Consider the following 16,771-nt stretch of genomic DNA (forward strand, 5'->3'; position numbering starts at 1 on the left):
TTCCATCAAGTCCCTGGGTTGCTGATGTTCTACATCCATCCAGATACCTTTCTCTGAGGCAACAGCCAGCAGCTCTTTACCTTGGGGTTTAAAAACCCAATGATTGTTTTTTGGCAGTGCCTCAGTGCTGGAGCAAAGCTCACTGAATATATGTGCCCAGGTTCCCTGGGTATTTTTGTTCTTGTTATACTTTCCACTACTCCCACCAATACCAACACCTAAAGGGTTAGGAGGGGGAAGTTGAAGTACTCCTTATATCATAGTGGTCTCTGTACAATAGCCTTTCCCTTACCCCAGCTTCATGCTTCTGGAACTTCTTTCTGGAACTTGGTTCATCAGCCAGTGAGAAACAAAATGACTTGACCACAAAGTAAGGAGTTTTCAAGGTTCAAACCATATTTAGAAGGGATGAGTTGTGCATGCACAGCCTTATAGGTAAAGCCATCACAGAAAAGAAAAAAATGTCCATTACTCAAGCACTCTGGCTCTTGCTGCTTCTTCTTACCCATAGCCGAAGTCCCAAACTTGGGGTTTTTTGATCCATTCATGTTGGCTCTAAGCTATAGGTCCAATGAGTTGCAAATTAAAAATGCTCTCATCCATGTATTCAACAAACATTGTTTTAGTTTTGGCCTATTGTGGGCCAGACTCTGGGGATATAGCAGTGACCATGACAGATTTGTACTCTCACAGAGAGACAAGAATTGAGAAAATGGGATGAATGCTGTTGTCAAATGTCAAGAGTAGGGTGCCATGGGATCCCAGAGAATAGGAACTGCACCTTGTCTAGGGTTTAGGGGAATTTGCTGTGAGTGAGATAAGGTTAGATTGAGCCCTTGGAGGGCAGTTGAATTCAGACAGGTAAAGAGGAGGAAAATAATCACAACATCTTATTATGCAGGGGATAAAAACAGGTTGTAAAACATAGTGATCACAAATTTATAAGGAAATATATACATGAGCTTAGAGTGGAAATTTCAAAAGATATACTTGAAATGTGAATAGTGATTATCTCCAGGTAGTAAAATTATGAGTTATTATTAGTTTATACATAATATTCTGTATTTTTCAAAATTTCTGTTATCAGCACATTTATATATATAGTTAGAAAGTAAAATTTGATTTTATACAAAACAAACCTGTCTCTGCCTCAGCCACTCCAGCCCTGGCCAAGTGACTGTATCCTCCTCTGTATTACTTCCAAAGTGCTCTTGCCTGGGTCCTGGTGCCCAGACAGGGAATGATCCCCCTCACAGATGTTCATTGATTTAAATTATTGCTGGAGGACTCACTCCTGGTCAGTTAATGGAATCCTTTCCTGGGGTCCCTATGTAGCTCCACATACTACATCAATCATCCATCTTCTTACATTTTCTGAGCCCTGATTTCTCTCAATAGCCTTATTTTTCTTTCCATAAATCTCCTTCTACTAGATTGCCATCAGATTCCACCAGCAGGCTTGTTATGGAGATTGCCTGCAAAATAATTATTGACTGATACAAACATTGTTAAAGTCTATTTTTCATTATGAGCACTTCTGGCCCTGATAAGGGAGGCTACTCTTAAGTCCATCCATACATAATTTTGAAAAACTTTTCTCTATAATCTGTGGCCTGCTAAGAGCATTTGTTTTTTTCCTTATCTTCTCCAGGTAATGTTTCACTTCTTGAGGCAGTAATGGATTTGAAGCCTCATTTCTGGGTCTATGTGATGCCATAGATACAGATAAGAGTAAAACCAACATCAGGTCTCATTGGGATGTGCATAAGGTAGGCTGCCCTTTCTCCTTTTCCTTTTGCAGACTAGAACAACCCAAATTCAGCCATCCCACTTCTGGTTTTAAGCTGTACTAGGTATCTAGGAAGGTTGCCTGGAACCTGGTAGGAATAAGTAGAGACAAGGTGGAGGCAACAACATCACTCTCACTGGCATAATTCTCTCCATATGTGTTCTCCCTGGTGCCAATCCCTAGTGTTTTCCAAACCCTGTGTTTGACAGCTGCACAGCTACTGAGCAATTAAGTCTAGTCATCTCAGAGAATTTGCAACAGGACAGAGATAAAATCTCTCTTCCTGCCCAGGTTATGGTCTAGGAAGTTGTGTGGAATTATTTTATGGGAAGCCAGAAGACAAGAAAGAACAAAAATACCAACTGAGGTCTATAACCCGCTCTCCAAGAGTTTATCATAGAATCAAAGTTGGAAGAGACTTTTGTAAATATTTTCATCACGACTTATGATGCTTATTTGCTGTCTCTGAAAGATAGGAGCAGAGTTATGGTCTGTTGCCCCACACTTGATAAATAGAGGTGTTTATTTCTTATCCTTACAGCTAGGCAGCAGGAAACTGCTTCAGAAGCCATCCGATGTATACCCCATAAAGATACCTATAAGCACAGTCAGCTACAGCTAACCCAGTCAAATCAAGCCTTACCAGTCTTCAGCTGATTAGCATGGAGACACAACATCAGTTCTTTTCACCAATGTACAACCCAATTGACCCCTTCTTATTTTTCAGAACACTCAAACCCCACTCTGACCTTGTCTAGTCTCAACTTCCTTCCCTTCTCTAGCAATCCTTGAGGACAGTATAGAGAAGGAATTAATGGAAACAGATTTATGCATATAAGGAATAGACTCTTCCAAATGAAACCTCATAACTTTATGGCCAAAATTCAACAATTATTTGGTTTGTATTGATTGTTGAGGTTTTGTTTCCTTTATGAAAATGGATATCCACCTCATATGTGGAATTAATGTTAAAATCCTGCCTCTTAGGGTGGTAACATTTAGCAATTTATTTAACACTTTTGGCCATGAAATTTCAAGTACTTAAAATATTAGCTTACTCATTCAGCAGATTCATTCCAGACCTGCTGAAAGCTATTAAAACCAAATTTGAAGAATGGATCTCTAAGGAGACCATTTTCTGAAATTAGATTAGTCTTCCCAGTGAGTCTCAATATTTCACTGGGGGGAGGGGGTGAAAGAAGGTTATATCAGAATATCTGAAGAAGGGAACAGAAGTAATGTGTAGAATAAAATATCAATATTTCTATAATTTAAAAAAATAACTATACAAAGTAAAGCTCTGAAAAATCTTTCTAGCTGAAGAGAACATGCAGAAGATAAGGCAAAAAATATTATGAAAGTAACAAGTAATAAAAAATAAGTGAACATTGCTTGGCCAAAATCTATGCCTTTGATACAAGGCAAACCACATGAGAGGCCACTAATAGGTCAACACAGATCAATCCACATCACTGTAAACACAATTCCCAGCAACATAGTCCCTTCTGATTGCTATAACAGCAGCAGGGCAAACTGCCAACTCAAAGTGCGCTGCTAGAACCACAGTTTTACTATATTATCCTTGAAGTCATAGGCTAGATCTTGCCCACAACTGCATCCCCAATGGCTGGATCTCTGCCTGGCACATAGTAGTTTCCTAGTAAGTAAATGTTTCTTATACAAATACACTATTAAAATAAATGAATTAACAACATCTCAGACATGTGGTTTATACCATGTTTCCCCTCTGTTTATACTCCACAAAATAATTCCTTTGAGAGCAATAGAGGACACACCAAACAAATATAATCCATTTGTATTCACTCTACCCAAATAATTACAAATTTAGATGCATTTTTACCTGAACACAGTATCTTGAACAGTTGTAATATAGTAGGCACTCAATAAATATTTCTTGTATGAATAAGTGAAGAATGTGATTTCAAAGGAAATATGAAATGAAAAAATACCTTATACATAGTGGACCCAAATTGATGCTTGATTTTTTTATCTTGTTTTTAGCTTCTTGTTCAGAATGTATCAGGTCAATTAAGACAAATCAATTTGGTAAAAAATAATACAAAGCCAGTTTCACCAAGGAAAGATGGACTGCATTCTCAATGCCTACATAAAGTTACTTATGCTCATTATTTTTCCTGTCTGTGATCCATCGAGGAACATTGCAAAATTATCCCAGGAGCCATATTATATCTGAACAACCGATGAGGGGAAAAATTAGTTGTTGAGAATGAAAGGAGAACATCAATGCCTGTTTATATTTTCATGCACAATAATACTATTTTCTCAGTATGAAGTCCAGCTTATGTTACTTTCATTTTCAGACAAAACAGGCTCTTGAAAAATAATCAAATGATAGGTGATTTGTTTTCTTCCAATGCAGGTATTTACATATAACCATTTGCTCAATATGAAGTGCTTCTTCATTTCTCCTCTATACTGTGGGGTCATCCCAGAGACGGTTTGCAAAAGTAATGCATTTATTTACTAATCTTCAAAGAGTCTCTATTTTTCCTGCCTTCCCACTATAGTCATTAGGGGTCACAACCCTGCAGGAAATATGGGCTGCCATGGTAACACAAAATGTCTGCTGCTAGGCTTAGCATAATTCCTCACTAATAGAAAAACAACGAGCAATAAATCCCATCCTTGATAAACTGGCTTATTGTTGTACAGAGCCTCTACTTGGGAGGCGGAGATCCTCCCAGAGCAGTTTTAAATGATACAAACGCAATCCGCATCTACACTGATTTCTCATTTTGCACAAGGAACTTGGTAAAATTGTACCAGATTAAGTTAAATTCCTCGTCACATTTTTTCCTTTGTATTAAATTTATTAGGGTGGCACTGGTTAAAATTATACAGGTTTCAAGTAAACAATTCCACAACACATCATCTATCCAGCCGTGGACAAACTACGGCCTGCGGGCCAGATCCGGCCCATTTGAAATGAATAAAACTAAAAAAAAAAAAAAGACCGTACCCTTTTATGTAATGATGTTTACTTTGAATTTATATTAGTTCACACAAACACTCCATCCATGCTTTTGTTCCGGCCCTCCAGTCCAATTTAAGAACCCATTGTGGCCCTCGAGTCAAAAAGTTTGCCCACCCCTGACACTGTATTGTGTCTTCACCACCCCAAGTCAAGCCTCCATCCATCACCATTTATCCCCCCTTTACCCTCCTCCATTCCTCTCACCCTCCTTCCCTAGGCAATCACCACACTGTTGTCTGTAAAAAAATCATTGGCATTGTACTCAGTCAGTCATCCGTTGGGCACATTTATCAGATGCCATATAACACTGTACTAAGAACTAGAACAAAGCAAATTATTTTTCCAAGTCGTTTTTTTGTTCTTGTTTATGCAATATATTTTTATTGATTCAGAGAGGAAGGTAGAAGGAGAGAGAGATAGAAACATCAATGATGAGAGAGAATCATTGATGATTGGCTGCCTCCTGCACGCCCCCTACTGGGGATTGAGCCCACAACCAGGCATATGCCCTTGACTGGAATCCAACCCGGGACTCTTCAGTCTGTAGGTCGACGCTTTATCCACTGAGCCAAACCAGCTAGGGCCCAAGTCATTTTTAATCCCTATGGAGAAATACAAATAAAATGCACAACTCTATCACTTTCAGCTATTTAGTAATCGTTACTTCATTAGTTTAAAAGCTTTTGCACTGAAAGTGGGATGGATGAGCCTGCTTGGAGTTAGGGCACCAGACATGAGAGAAAGATATTCTAATATTTACCTTAAAGACAAGCCATATACAACAACAAGAAAAGGCCCTCTAGCTTATATTTGGGATCAAAAGAAATGGAAGTAATAAAAGGGATAGCTACTACTCACTTTTTTGTGGTTCTGAAAGGGAAATATTCAGAGGAACAACCTGAAGGTAGTAATAATTGCATAAGGAAAATTATACTGTAAATGCTAAAAATAAAAATTATTGTCAAAGTATATTCTCATCAACATGTGTGCCTTTGAGGCCAAGTCATATGATAACCCTTTTGGCCATTGACAGAAACATCCACTGGAGAGATGATGGTTCTTCCCTCACATGATTCTCTCTCAAAACTCTAAGGCACACTTGAAATCTGTTCTTTAGTTCTCCTGCTTTCCATTGTACCCTAAAACTTACCCTCTACTCACCCAGCTTCCAGTCTCTTGTCATCTGAACATAGCATACTAGTATTGTCCTACTCACACATCACTGCACACACTATACTCCATATCTAGAATGCCTTCTCCCTCGCTGTGTCACTAACCCTCCCCATCAAAATTCTATGTCTATTTTCATACATTTGGGGATTTAATTACAGTCTCTCACATACAGTGCTTCCCACTTATTTCCTATGCATGGATTTTGCCTCCCCAAGGAGGTTGTAAAGTCCACCAGAACAAGCATCAAGAGTATCTCTTGCTTCATTGGCTACTGCACTTAGATGAATCAAGCTGCCATGAATAAAAGGCCCATAGGGTCTGAAACTGAGGGTTATCTCCAGAAAACAGCCAGCAAAAAATTGGGGCCTGTAACCCAACAACCCCTCCAGGAACTGAAATATGCCAACAACCACATAAGTTTGGAAAAATTCTTCCCCAGTCCAACCTTCAAATGAGATGCCAGTCCTGGCCAACACCTTGATTATAGCCAGTGAGAGACCCTTAAACAGAGTAGCCTGATGAGCCATGACTGAATATTTGACCCGTAGAAACTGTGAGATAATAAATGAGTTTAGATTTAAGCTGCTACATTTGGAGGTAATGTGTTGCACAGTAATAGATAATTAATGCTATGAATCTAGCCACTAAGTTCATAGCAGGGGCTCCATAAATACTTGTTGACTCAGAGCTATGTGAGAGAGCTATATTTTTGGTATATTCTCTAGTGACTTCAATGTATGGGAAAATAGTATCACACTTTTTGTTAGATGAAGGCCAGGAACTTTAAAGGATTATCTGGGTCAGTTGCCAATTTCAGAATATAGAGGGTACTTATTTCTCATTTATCCCCTCATGTTATCTACCAATAATACCTGCTGACTTCATACAGGATTCTCTTACAACCATAATCTGAGATGGACTCAATTTGCCAACCTCAGCTTTTGATGAGTCCTCACTATCCACAGAACCAAGTCAAATTTCTTAGCCTATTATTCAAGCCCTTTCACAGTTAGGCCCAAACTGCTGCCCCAGCCTTTTCTCTTATCATCTGTCCTCTTTACCCTCATAGTAGCTAGAGTGATTTTTTAAAAACACAAATCTCACCATGGCCTTCCCATGTTAAAACTCTCCAATGGTTTCTTGTCACTCTTAAGACAAAGACTCTGCACAGCCTATCTCCTGCCCATAGCAGCAGCCTTATTTTGAACTACCATTATCTGAATTTTCTCTTCTCTAGCTACAATGGCTTACTTTCTGTCTCTTTGTCATCCAGGTAGCTCCTACACATCATCCAATTTTCACTATAACATGGCTCCCTCATGAAGGTATTTCTCAGCTCCCATTGATACCATCTACCTTTCCTTTCTAGGACTTGTCATATTAATTTGTGTACTTATTAATGTTAGTCTCTCTCAATCACTGTAATGTCAGCTTCATAAGACTGGGACTTTGCTTTGTTCACTGCTATATTCCCAGCACTTGGCACATAGTAGATGCTCAATATATATAAACTCAGCTTCTACAGATTCTTCCCCAACCCTCTTTTCTGGGTGTTTGTATTTTTTGTAGTTATTTGTTTATCTATTGGTTCTGTAGTGAATATATACTCCTTTTTCTTACTTTTTCGTTTCTCTCTTATCTTTTCCTCTCTCTTTGATATCATTTGTGCTCTCTTTTCTCTCCCCTAATTCTTTTGTCTCAGGTGGTCACTTATAGTGGGGTTATTGGTGTCGTGAGTACATTCGAGCTTTGTTCCCTTTGTGTTGCATCTTGTCAAGGTAAATTTTATCTAGCAAGGTGCTAGAGAGTGAGCCACCTAACCAGACACCTGGAGAGGAAACTCCATCCAGGTGTTATTGACAAATGGGTCAATAACACCCCAGACCCAACTACAGAGGCAGGAAGAAGGTGGCAGTGACGGAGAGAGCGTGAGTGAGTGAGGGAACAAAAGAGGAGTGTGTGGTCATGTGGTGTGTGTGTGTGTGTGTGTGTGTGTGTGTGTGTGTGTGTGTATGTGAGTGAGGCACAGTTATATCCTGCAGGACCTTCAGGGGCAGGCTAGCTGGGCTCGCCTAACTAGGAAGCCTCTGCTACCATGATAAACAGTACCGGGAGGCTGGCTCGTTGTCAGAGGCCTAGATTTTTTGAAGGGGAGAGCTGCTGTAACTGGGAGCCCAGCCTCACCTCCACCCAGGGAGCCCTCAGATAACACCTGGGACTCTACAGCCACCCCTTCCAGGGATGTACTACTTTGACTGGGGTCCCAGGGTCAAAAAGTCTCCAGCCACCCCAGTCACAGGCTCCTGTGAGTTCTGAAGTGTGTCCCCCCTCTGACTGGCCCAATGCTTTAGCCCAGGGCAATTCAACCATGCAAGCAGCAGGCATGTGAGAAGCTCACTTCTGTCCAAGGAGCAGCAGCTCTGATAGCAGCCTGCCCCAGGCCTAAGAGCAGCAGCCTCACGTGGCCTGACCCTATCTAAGGAGCAGTAGCTGTGTGAGCAGCCCGCTCCCCGATCTGAGGAGCAGAAAGCATGTGAGCAGCCCGCCCCATCCGAGAAGCAGCAGCCGCATGAGCAGCCTGCCCATGACTGAAGAGCAGCAGTCCTGCACAGCCTGCCCCCATCCAAGGAGCAGCAGCTGCACACATCCTGCACCCTGCACCTGTCTGAGGAGCAGCAGCTGTGTGAGCAACCTGCCCCTGTCCAAGAAGCAGCAGCCACACGAGGAGCCTGCCCCCATCCGAGGAGCAGCAGCAGCCCGAGCAACCCATCCTGGTCCAAGGAGCAGCAACCGCACTAGCAGACCACCCCAGTCTGAGGAGCAGCAGCCTCGTGATCAGCCCACCCCTGTCGAAGGAACAGTAGCTGTGCGAGTAGCCTCCCCCAACAGCCAGAGGAGACAACACTGTTGAGAACAGTACCCAACAGAGGAGCCACTGCCAACTGAGGAGCAGCCAATTCTGCAACAAACCAAGGAGAAGCCACAGCCTGAGGAGCCACTGCCACCCAAGGAGCAGCCCCTGCATCACTAGACATCTAGATCAGTTGATGAGACCAAAAATGGGAAAAGAAACCCCAAAAGAAAGAAAAAAGAAATCACAAGAAGAGCACCTAAGTGAAACACAGGCATGCAATATGTCAGAAAAATAATTCAGACTAAGGGTCATACAGTTCACAAACCAGATGGAAGAAAAAATCAACAACTGATGTAAGACTCAAGAAGAAATGTATGAAAAAATCAATAACTTATGTAAGAATCAAGAAGAAATTAAGAATGCTATAGCTGCAATAAAAAACACCATGGAAAGTTTCAACACTAGACTAGGAGAAGCAGAGGGCCGAATTAGCAAATTAGAAGACAGGGAAGCAAAACACACCCAAACTGAACTGCAATTGGAGAAAAAAATTAAAAGGCAGGAGGAGAGCCTAAGGGAGCTAAGGGGAAAAATGAAATGAAGCAACATACAAATAATTGGGGTGCCAGAACAACAGGAAGAGGAACAAGGGTTAGAAAACCTACATGAAGAAATAATATCAGAAAATATCCCTGAGGTGGGGAAGAAAAAAGTCACACAAGCACAGAGAGTCCCAAAAAAGATGAACCCAAAAAGACCCACACCAAGACACATCATAATTACCATGGCAAATGTTCAGGACAAAGACAGAATATTAAAGGCTGCAAGAGAGAGACAGAAAGTTACATACAAGGGATCTCCCATTAGATTATCAAATGATTTCTCAACAGAAACACATCAGGCCAGAAAACAATGGAAGGAAATTTACAAAGTGATGCAAAGCAAGAGACAGAATCAAAGAATACTCTATCCAGCAAGGTTATAATTTAAAATTGAAGGGGAAATAAGGAGCATCACAGACAAAAAAGGCTAAGGGAGTTTATGACCACCAAGCCAGCAATGCAAGAAATGCTGAAGGGACTGGTGTAAAAAGAAGAAACAAAAAGCTAAGAAAGAAAACAGGCACAAAAAATAAAAATGGCTACAAACAAGTACCGTTTAATAATAACTTTAAATGTAAGTGGACTAAATTCTCCAATCAAAAGATATCAAGTGGCTGAATGGATAAAAATACATGACCCGTCTATATGCTGTCTACCTGAGACCCACCTCAGAATAAGGGACTTACACAGAATGAAAGTAAAGAGATGGAAAAATATCTTTCAGACAAATGGAAGAAAAAAAAAAAGCTGGGGTAGCAATACTTATATCTGACAAAATAGACCTCAAAGTGAAGGCCATAACAAGAAATAAGGAAGGCTACATCATAATACTAAAGGGATTGATACAACAAGAGGATATAACCCTGACAAACATATATTCACCGAACGCAGTAGCACCCAAATACATAAAAAAAAAAACCTCCTGGAAGATATCAAGGGAGAGATTGACAATAATACAATCATAGTAGGGGACTTTAATACACCACTGACATCACCAGATAAATCCTCTAGACAAGAAATCAGCAAAGAAATAGCAACCCTAAATGACTCACTAGATTAAATGGATTTAATTGACATCTTCAGAACATTTCACCCCAAAGCCACAGAATATATGTTCTTCTCAAGTGCACATGGGACATTTTCAAAAATAGACAATATATTGGGTCACAAGCAAAGTCTCCCCAAATTCAAGAAGATTGAAATCATATCAAGCATTTTCTCAGACCACAATGGCATAATATTACAAATAAACTACAATAAAAACAATCCAAAAAATTCGAACACTAGGAAGCTGAAAACCATGCTATTAAACAATGACTGGGTTACCCAAGAGATCAAAGAAGAAATTAAAAACATCCTGGAAACTAATGACAATAAAAACACAACAATCTAAAATCTTTGGGACACAATTAAAGCAGTCCTGAGAGGGAAATTTATAGCTCTATAGGCCAAACCTAAAAAAAAAAAAACAAACAAAAACAAACAAACAAACAAAAAAAAAAAAAGAAAAAATGGTAATAAATCATCTAACTCTACAACTCAAAGGATTAGAAAGAGAGCAACAAGAAAATCCCAGAGTGAGCAGAAGGAAGGAGATAATAAAGATCAGAGCAGAAATGCATTACATAGAGACCAAAAAACAATACAAAAGATCATTGAAACCAAGATCTGGTTCTTTGAAAGGATAAACAAGATTGATGAACCTCTAGCTAGGCTCATCAAGAAGCAAAAAGAGAGGATCCAAATAAAAAAAAATCAGAAATTAAAGAGGTGAAATAACAACTGACCCCATAGAAATATAAAGGATTATTAAAAATTACTATGGACAACTCTATTCTATCAAACTAGACAACCTGGAGGAAATGGACATATTCCTAGAAAAATACAACCTTCCAAAACTCAATCAGGAAGAATTTAAAAATCTCAATAGGCCAATAACTATGGAAGAAATTGAAGAAGTCATCAAAAAGCTTCCAGCAAAGAAAAGCCCGGGGCCAGATGGCTTCACAGGGGAGTTTTACCAAACATTCAAGGAAGAACTAAAACCTACCCTCCTCAGACTATTCCAAAAAATTCAAGAGTAAGAAACACTTCCAAGCTCATTCTATGAAGCCAGCATCATCCTAATACCAAAACCAGATAAAGACAACACAATGAAAGAGAATTACAGGCCAATATTCCTCATGAACATAGATGCCAAAATCCTCAACAAAATTCTAGCAAATCAGATCCAGCAGTACATCAGAAAGATCATACACCATGACCAAGTAGGATTTATCCCAGGGATGCAAGGATGGTACAATATCCGCAAATCAGTAAACGTGATACATCACATACACAAATTGAGACAGAAAAATCACATAGTCATATCAATTGATGCAGAAAAAGCATTTGACAAAATCCAACACCCCTACTTGATAAAAACTCTCAGCAAGGTGGGAATAGAAGAATCATACCTCAACATAATAAGAGCCATATATGACAAACCCACAACCAACATCATACTCAATGGGCAAAAACTAAAACCATTTCCCCTAAGAACAGGAAGAAGACAGGGATGCCCTCTCTCTTGACTCCTCTTCGACAAAGTACTGGAAGTACTAGTCATTGTGATCAGACAACAAGAAGAAATAAAAGGCATCCAAATTAGAAAACAAGAAGTAAAACTGTCCTTATTTTCAGATGACACGATACTGTACATAGAAAATCCTAAATACTCTATCAAAAAATTATTAGACTTAATAAATGAATTTGGCAATGTAGCAGGATACAAAATCAGCACCAAAAAATACCAATAATGAACTTACAGGAAGAGAGCCTAAAAAAGCAATCCCATTTACCATCACACCAAAAAAATTAAGCTAACTAGGAATAAACTTAACTAAGCAGGTAAATGACCTATACATGGAAAACCACAGGACACTGAAAAAGGAGATAGAGGAAGACAAACAGATGGGAGAACATACCATGTTCATGGATTGGTAGAATTAACATCATCAAAATGCCCATACTACCCAAAGCAATCTATAGATTCAATGCACTCCCCATTAAAATACCAATGGCATATTTCAGAGACCTAGAATGAACTTTCCAAAAATTCATCTGGAATAAAAAAGAAAACAAAACCCGAATAGCTGCAGCAATCCTGAGAAAGAAGAACAAAGTAGGTTGGATCTCAATACCAAATATCAAGCTGTATTACAAAGTCACTGTTCTCAAAACAGCCTGGTACTGGCACAAGAATAGACATATAGATTTATGGAATAGAATAAAGAACCTAGAAATCGACCCAAACCACTATGCTCAATTGAAATTCGACAAAGAAGGCATGTACATACAATGGAGTCAAGACAGCCTCTTCAATAAATGGTGTTGGGAAAATTGGACAAATACATGCAAAAAAAAATGAAACTAGACCACCAATTTACACCATATACAAAAATAAACTAAAATTGGATAAAGGACTTAAACATAAGATGGGAAACCATAAAAATACTAGAGGAAACCACAGGCAGCAAAATCTTAGACATATGCTGAAGCAATTTCATCACTGATACTGCTCCTAAGTCAAGGGAAACTAAAGAGAAAATAAACAAATGAGACTACATCAAAATAAAAACTTTTGCACAGCAAAAGAAACCATCAACAAAACAACAAGAAAACCCACTACGTGAGAGAAAATATTTGCCAATGTTATCACCGATAAGGGTTTAATCTCCAACATTTACAGGGAACTCATACAACTTAACAAAAGGAAGATAAACAATCCAATCAAAAAATGGGCAAAGGACCTAAATAGACACCTTTCAAAAGACGGCATTCAGAAAACCAAGAGACATATGAAAACATGCTCAAAGTCACTAATTATCCGAGAAATGCAAATCAAAACAACAATGGGGTACCATCTCACACCTGTCAGAATGGCTATCATCAACAAATCAACAAATGACAAGTGCTGGCGAGGATGTGGAGGAAAAGGAACCCTCCTTCACTGGTGGTGGGAATGCAAACTGGTGCAGCCACAGTGGAGTACAGTATGGAGTTTCCTCAAAAAACTAAAAATAGAACTCCTATTTGACCCAGTGATCCCACTTCTAGGAATATATCCCAAGAAACTCGAAACACGAATCAGAAAGGATATATGCACCCCTATGTTCATAGCAGCAGAATTCACCATAGCTAAGATTTGGAAACAGCCTAAGTGCCCATCAGTAGATGAGTGGATTAAATACTGTGGTACATCTACACAATGGAATACTATGCTGTGGTAAAAAAAAAAAATGAAGGAATTCTTACCATTTGCAACAGCATGGATGGAACTGGAGAGCATTATGCTAAGTGAAATAAGCCAGTCAGAGAAAGATAAATATCACATGGTCTCATTCATTTATGGAATATAGAGAACAACATAAAATGATGAACAAAAACAGATCCAGAGACAGAGAAACATCAATCAGACCATCAAACATCAGAGGGAAGGTAGGGGAGGTTGGGGGTTAGGGGAAGAGATCAACCAAAGGACTTATATGCATGCATATAGGCCTAACCAATGGACACAGACACCAGGGTGATGAGAGCATAAGTGGGGAGAATGGGGGTAATGTGGGGATAAGGACAGGTATTAATAACTTAATCAATAAAGAATTTAAATTATATATATATAGAAAATAGAAAAAAAATTAAATGTGCTTCTGTGAGCAGCACCCATATCAAGAAATAGAATTTGACCAGCAACCAGAAGTCTCTCCTATTGCCCTTCCCAAGTCACTGCCTCTCCCCAAAATTAAACAGTTTAATTTTTCCTGGTTTTAAACTATATATAAATGAAATCTTGCAGCATGATAGGAGTTTCTCTTTTGTGTCAGGCTTTCCCCACATTGCATTTGTGAGTTATGTCCCTGTCATTGCCTATAACTGTGCATATAGACCTTTTTGGGAAAAATTTTGCAGTTTCATGATGTTTGCACGTAGTTATCATGTGTTAGGAACATACAAAATCATCCACTCACTGATTCTGGGAACAATTAAATGGAATATACACTCAATAGTGAAGGAAGGCATGAAGAGGATGAATGAATACACTGAGCCTCTACAGGCAGGTCCAGGAGGAAAATTGGCTCCTAGCAATTAGGTGAAAGGTGAAGGGGATAAGAAATCTGAGTGGCAGACCTGATTGATATTAACATAAACAATTAGGTTAATCCTTACACAAACAGAAGTGGTACTTGAAATTTACATAAATGCTATAGCCAGCTGCAATCAAAGTACTTTAGGAAGAAAAAAATTGACAGAAAACTTCTAAGCCAAATTAAGGAAAACCAATTGTTTTTGGCAGGAAAGAAGGAAGATTTTTGTCTAAGTTGGTACTGAGATAACCAGTGGGTGTTGGGACTTAATGCCACTGCTCCTTTTGGGGAAGGATAAATGCATATGCTCTGATAGTATTCCTGAAAATCGTTTCCTCCTCTCAGGTTCCCCAACCTTTCTGAGCTTTCCCACTGTGTGTCAACCACTGGGCCAGGTGTATGGGAGTGAACAGGCCCAGCCTCTGTCCTTATGGAGCTCAAAGCCACTCCTTAACATTGTGCAATAGCAATCTGATGCAGCTATTGCATCTCTCTGAATAAATTTTTCACCAGAATGGAAAGCTGCTCCTGTCAAGCTCAGCATTCCTCTCCACTTCACTCATAAGAAGGAAATCTAGTTTGGGTTGGAAGTTACACATCATTTAAACCATCCTGTGTCTTAGGAGAAAGGGAATATTTCCCAGGGCCTGTATGGGGAGCTAGGACAGTTCCTGATTCTGGATATTCTATAGGTGGGAAATCACAATTCCAGAGAGAGGTCTCCAGAGTGACTGTGTCTTTTCCCCTCTCCCTCTGCCCCAGCATATACACAAATCCCAGAGCCATGGATTTATATTCTCTCTTTTGCCTCCCTCTTCATGAGCCATAATGATATGATGTAACTTGGCGTAAGGTCCATGACTCTCTTTCTTGAGGAAAACTATAGCAAGTTGCTTGGGATTTATAATCTGAGATAGGCTTCTGTTTAAGGAGTTCAGAAATTGTGTGTGGGCTAGGATTGTTTCTGAAGGCAAGTGGGAGCTGCCATTTTGTGCCAAGTATCTTGCATAATAGCAAAATTATGGAATACTTATTATGGGTCAGACTCTGCCTAAAGGTGTTACACATATTTATTAACTCACTTAGTCCTCAGAACCATCCTATGAAATAGGTGTTGTTATTATTTGAGTTTTATGAATGAGGCCACCTGAGCTTAAACAAATTGCCTCAGGCCACACATCTGGTGAATAAGGGAAGCTGGAATTCAAACTGATGCTGTAGTTTGGGCTCTAAGCAGTACTCCATACACTCTCTTATGTGTAGTGATTTTTTTTTTGATTTTGCCCTTCTCACTTTCTTTTTTCATTGGCTACTAGAAAGCTTGGAGCCAAATGTTTAGTCCATCCTTAGCAATTGAGTAGGACGCCACAGACTGTGTTTTGTGTTAGCCTCACCTCTTGCTTCATTTTATTTTTTCTATTGGTATTTTCCAATGGCTAGATTACCACATTTTAAATATACTTTTGTAGGTATTTTTATTTATTTTTTAAAAATTTTTAAAATTTTTATTTTTTTTTAATTTACAGTTTCTATTTAACATTATTTTGTATTAGTTTCAAGTGTACAGAATGGGGGTCAAACAATTCCATATTTTACAAGGTATTTCCCCTGATATTTTTAGTACCCACCTGGCACCACACATAGTTATTATAATATTATCAACTATATTCCCTAGTACAGTGTCTTACTTAATTCTCTCACCAGGTCTATGAAGTAGGAGTCATTATGTTTTATAGAAGCAGAGACTATGGGCCAGAGAGACTTGCTTAAGTTCTCATAGCTAGCAAGTAACAGAGCAGGATTTAAAGCTAAGTCTGTTTTTCTGTAGAACCTCATGTTGAAGCCAGTAGAGTAAGAGGCTTCAGACGCTTAAGTAACTCAGAAGTTCAAAGTTTCAGTAAGGGAACTTGCTTGGTCTGACCTGGGTAAGGCTTCTAGCCCCAGGTCTTTACCACTTTGTCCCCTCTTCATTCAACCAAAGGAAGTATGGTCGAAGTCCTCTGATACAAAGATGAGAGGTCAAAACTGTGAACTGATTTCATGAGAGATAGATGGAAGGGGACCCAATATTTTTATATTATCAAAAGAAGAATATTGTATAGTGGTAAAAAGCATGAGAATTAGAAAGCAACTAGTGTGGGTCTGAATCACCATTTCTATTGCTTAATAGCATAGGTCCCTTGGGAAAGTCATTTAACCTCTCTAAGCCTC

Source organism: Myotis myotis, unplaced genomic scaffold (assembly GCF_014108235.1).
Source record: "Myotis myotis isolate mMyoMyo1 unplaced genomic scaffold, mMyoMyo1.p scaffold_m19_p_4, whole genome shotgun sequence".
Lineage (NCBI taxonomy): Eukaryota > Metazoa > Chordata > Mammalia > Chiroptera > Vespertilionidae > Myotis > Myotis myotis.